A 5,000-nucleotide genomic window follows, 5' to 3' on the forward strand; every position below is an offset into this window, starting at 1 on the left:
TTTCCAAACGGAGCAGGAGGTTGTGTGGTTTCCTCAGGTGCCAAGTCTCAGTGAGATCATACCTTTATTTCTCCTATTTCGTTCCATTTCAGTTACTTGTGTGGTTATTAAAGCTTTGATTAGGTGTTATACAGGTGTAGGATTGTGTGGGATGCCTTTATGATGTATGGAAGGACGTAAGGAGGACACTGAACACCTCACATATCACTCTTGACTTTGGGGGAGCTCAAGGAGGGAGGCGGCCGAGGATGGGGTGCCGGGGAGGGGGATGACCCACCGGCAAAAGGTGAAGAGTATGTTGTCATGTATCACTTGCGGTTCTGAGCCTGTGAGGAGCAGACCGTCGTGCCCCTCTTGGATTACCCGCCTCAGCCACACACACTGGGTAAGGAGACCAAAAGACTCCGGTACTCCCTGACTTGCTGACAACACCTTGCCCGATCCTTCACCTTTCCTTTCAGTACCTTCACTAACCCTTGCCTTTTCCTTCCATACCTTCAGTAATACCTCACAACATCATGACTTTTCTTTCAGCCCCTTCACTAACATCTTACGTCTTAACTTTTCTTCAGCATTCTACACCACCCTGCAACACCTTACTCTTTTATAACACAGTGGTCCTCCTTGCACTTTTCTTCAAGCTTCTTCTAAACTGGATACTTGGATATGAAATTCATTGCCTCCTTATTTTAATACTCCTTACCCACAAACGACCTTCTATAATTCTGCACTTTTGCGATTTCTTTCTATAGTCTTGTTCGAATACTCTCAACTTTCAACGCCTTTTTTTTCAACTTTGTACACCTTGCCACTTGTATTCTTGTTTGAATTTGAATATCAACAGTTTTCAGCTCTCATATTTATTTATTTATTATTTTTATCGTTCTTTCTTGTTGTTTTTTTTCTCTGTACATCCTCGCTCGAATACCCTCAACTTCCAGCAGCTTCCTCTAACTTCGTTCATGTCACCACTCGTCTCCATGGTTTTATTTGAACACCGTCGACTTCCAACGCCATTACTTAACTCTGAACACATCGCTGCTTCTTTCCACGCTCTTCTTTGCCATGCTCTCTCAAACCACGGGTCAGAGATTGAAAGGCTTCCTACGTTGCACTTTTCCTCATAACACTCGATCCTGAACTTCCTGCGCTGTGATTTGCCCTTTTTTTATATCATTCATCCTCGTAGTGGCGTCAAGATTTAGTCAGTTATTCAGTCTTTCCTCAGTTGAGTTACTCGAATGACAGACTCAGTGTAAGGAAAGGAGTTATTATGTCTTGTCTGACCTTGCGACGTGCCGGATTAACATTTCTGGTCTTTTTTTTTTTTTTTTTCGCAATGTCCTGCCTCACCTTCCATCGTCTTTCGTTTTCTATCGCCTACTTTCCCTCTTAGCTACATTTTCTAACCGCTATGTTTCTATTTGGAGTCTTGCAGTGTTGTTTCTTCTACCTCCTTTTGTTCAGTGTCAGATGCTTGTTAAGTGTAGTGTTTTGGCTTTTTTCTTCATTGATTCATCGTAAGTTTCATGTTCTGGTTTCTGTTTTTTTAGTTTATCACAAGTTTCACGTTCTGTCTTTTGGTCTTCAGTTTATCATTTCGCTTTCTTGTTTTCCTTCCTAAAATGGGTTTCTGTGCAAGCGCTGTACTATATATATATTTTTTTTTTTCAATGTCGTGTTAGATCCTGTTCTTTTCTTCACTCATTCATTGTTCTTCACGTAATCCTTCAGTATCTTCTTCGTTTCTGTTCCGATAAATTTTCCTTTCCTTTCCCCTGAACGTTTTATTATTATTATTATTATTTTTTTTTTTTATTGTCTTCCTTTACTCTTTCTTCAGTCTCAAGCCTTTTAATTTCGTCTGCCATCTAGACAGAGCGAAACCTACAGAGCCTTAGTGATTCTCTCTCTCTCTCTCTCTCTCTCTCTCTCTCTCTCTCTCTCTCTCTCTCTCTCTCTCTCTCTCTCTCTCTCTCTCTCTCTCTCTCTCTCTCTCTCTCTCTCTCTCTCTCTCTCTCTCTCTCTCTCTCTCTCTCTCTCTCTCTCTCTCGATACACCTGACCCAGTTTTTCCGTGACTTAAGAGAGGATGTGGGTCAGTTCTGGGTCACTCGTAGGGCTTCCTCTGGCACGCCTGGACCGGATCGCTGGCTAGGAGGAAGGAGAGAAAGAGAAACAAGAAGAGAAACAAGAAGAAGAGGAGGAGAAAGAGGAGAAGGAGGAGGAGGAGAGGAGAAGGAGAGGAGGAGGATTAGAAATAAATTATAAACAACAACAGACTTCCACTTCCTTGATAAACTTTGATGTCTCTTCTCTTCTCTGACTACTGATACAAGGGAATAGATGATACAGTAGAAGTCTCCCCTCCCGTTTTTCCGCAGGTCTGATAACGTTTTGCTCACATTTCCACTGCCTTTAGTGTTTTCCTGCAGTTTTAAGGCCTTTAGTCTGGTGGAAATCTATCAAATGTCTGGTTTTATAAGGGATTAACCATCAGATCGGAGGACTGAGCCGTTTGAATCTGGTACGGTTTATAATTGGGCTAAAAGTAAATGCTTGTGTTAACTCTTACGGTTACTTTCTTGAAACCAGTGAGTTATGCATTGTGTCATGTAAAATACGCGGCTTAGACACTCTAGTTCCTTACTATTCTGACATACATTAGATTATCTTAAGTTCTAAGTGGCCTCCTGGATTTTAAGGGATGATATTAAGGGAAAACAAACTAAGTAGCATTAAAGAAAATAAAATAAGGGAAACTGCACAAAGCCGTTAAGTCTACACGTGGCAGCCCTGTACGAAACATACCCACCTATTTCCACCTATCATCCTCATCCATAAATCTGTCTAATCTTTTGAAGCTCCATAGTGACTCGACACTAACAACCTGATTACTGAGTCTGCTATTAATTAAACGGTATATATTTATTTATGTAAGGGGATCTGTGGCCAAATGCAGCACAAAATGGGAAAAGTAGTTTATTTAAGGTGCCAGTCCCTAAAGAAGACAGTCCAAAAGCAGTCCAAAATTACTTGGTGTCTTGAAACAGTCTTCTTGATAGCACTGAGTCATGATATTCAGCTGTATTCTGAAGCAGTCCTGCGCGCAACTCTACTACATTCAATAGGCTCTAGCTGAAGTTACACAAGTTCTCAAGGGTGTTTTTATGTTTCCTGTGACAGATTAACAAGATTTCCACATCATTAACAGAAGAAACGCTATTCATAACCCGGCTAATCATCTCCGTGGCCTTTGAAAACAGTCTTGGCGAGAGAGCTAAGCGTTTCAGAATACGGGTCACTGCTTTGTTACGGAATGAGAGGTAGGCGAGGAGGAGCCTTATTCCTTTCTATCCTCCGCTTTCACATGGTAACAGTATTTCAACAGATACCCTAACATATATTCATCCTAAGCATTTCTAAGTATTCCCTCTAAGCCATCCCTCTAATCCTGTGGCCGAGGAGGAAGTGGTGCCGCGCAGTAGTGAAGAGCTGTTATGGAATTTGTAGGGAAGTGAAATGTAAGGTGCAATGTTTGGCTTGTTTAGTGTACGGGAAAGATTTTAGTGTTTCGTAAGAGAAGGAGGAAGAAGAAGAGGAGGAGGAAGAGGAAGATAAGAAGGAAGAGGAACAGCAACAGGAGTATGATAGAGAGGAGCGTATTAGAAGAATAATCTCTTTCTCTCTCTCTCTCTCTCTCTCTCTCTCTCTCTCTCTCTCTCTCTCTCTCTCTCTCTCTCTCTCTGGGTATTTACATAAGGGTGGTTAGAGATAGTGTGTGTGTGTGTGTGTGTGTGTGTGTGTGTGTGTGTGTGTGTGTGTGTGTGTGTGTGTGTGTGGGCGTGCACGAGTAAGCTTAAACCAAGCAAGGCATTTGTCGGGCTTCACATTTGATTCTCTCTCTCTCTCTCTCTCTCTCTCTCTCTCTCTCTCTCTCTCTCTCTCTCTCTCTCTCTCTCTCTCTCTCTCTCTCTCTCTCTCTCTCCATTTTGTTTTATTTCGGATATTTTCTCTCCCCTCTTCCGTATAATATTTTTCGTGTTTATCTCTCACCAATTTTTCTCTCACTTTCTTATTTTCTGTTCTCATTTTTACATTTTCATTTTTTTCCCGTCCTCACCGCGCTTTCGTAATCCCTGCATGATTCTGCTTTTTCCATTGATTTTCTCTCTCTCTCTCTCTCTCTCTCTCTCTCTCTCTCTCTCTCTCTCTCTCTCTCTCTCTCTCTCTCTCTCTCTCTCTCTCTCTTTCTCGATAACAAGGGAGAGGAAAGTAAAGGAAATGTAGAAGTAAAAGAAAAATAAAGGAAATGTAGAAGAAAAAAGAGAAAGGAGATGATAAAGACAGACAGAATAATAGAAAGAGAGGAAAAGAAAAGGAAAGTGAGAAAAGTAGAAAGATACGATTAAGGAACAAAAGCAAATAGGGAAGGAGGAAGGAGAGAGAGAGAGCGAGAGAGAGAGGAGAGAGAGAGAGAGAGAGAGAGAGAGAGAGAGAGAGAGAAAGAGAGAGAGAGAGAAAGAGAGAGAGAGAGAGGAGAGAGAGAGAGAGAGAGGAGAGAGAGGAGAGAGAGGAGAGAGAGAGAGAGAGAGAGAGAGAGAGAGAGAGAGAGAGAGGAGAGAGAGAGAGAGAGAGAGAGAGAGAGTAGATAAAATTAAGAATGGGAGTGGAAGCCAGAGGAAAAGAGAGACAGAGGGAGTGAAGGACGAGAATTAGAAGTAAAGGAGGAGGAGGAAGTAGAGGAAATAATAAAGATAGGAGGGAAAGAATCTGAACAATAGGAAGAGGAAGGAAGGAAGGAAGGAAGAGTAGAGGAAGTAATGGAAGAGAAAGTGGAGGAGGAAGAGGAAGAGGGAAAAGAGAAAAGTTGAACAGTATTTAGAAGTCACGTGAGGGAGGGAGAAAGAGAGGAGGGAAAGAATTTGCTAGGTAAAAAAAAAGAGCAGTTGGAGGAGGAGGGAAGAGGAGGAGGAGGAGGAGGAGGAGGAGGAGGAGGAG

The 5,000-nt window shown here is 42.1% G+C and overlaps 1 protein-coding gene across 2 annotated transcripts in view; it reads left to right on the plus strand.

Moving 5' to 3' along the window:
- Positions 1 to 315: 315 nt before the first annotated feature.
- The window catches only part of LOC135106479 (transient receptor potential protein-like), a 22,403-nt gene continuing 17,718 nt past the window's right edge, over positions 316 to 5,000 (plus strand). For both annotated transcript variants that reach the window (XM_064015515.1, XM_064015514.1), the window contains exon 1: positions 316 to 385. The gene's annotated coding sequence lies outside the window, so the exon portion shown is untranslated. The remainder of the gene's footprint in view (positions 386 to 5,000) is intronic.

Source organism: Scylla paramamosain, chromosome 13 (genome assembly GCF_035594125.1).
Source record: "Scylla paramamosain isolate STU-SP2022 chromosome 13, ASM3559412v1, whole genome shotgun sequence".
Lineage (NCBI taxonomy): Eukaryota > Metazoa > Arthropoda > Malacostraca > Decapoda > Portunidae > Scylla > Scylla paramamosain.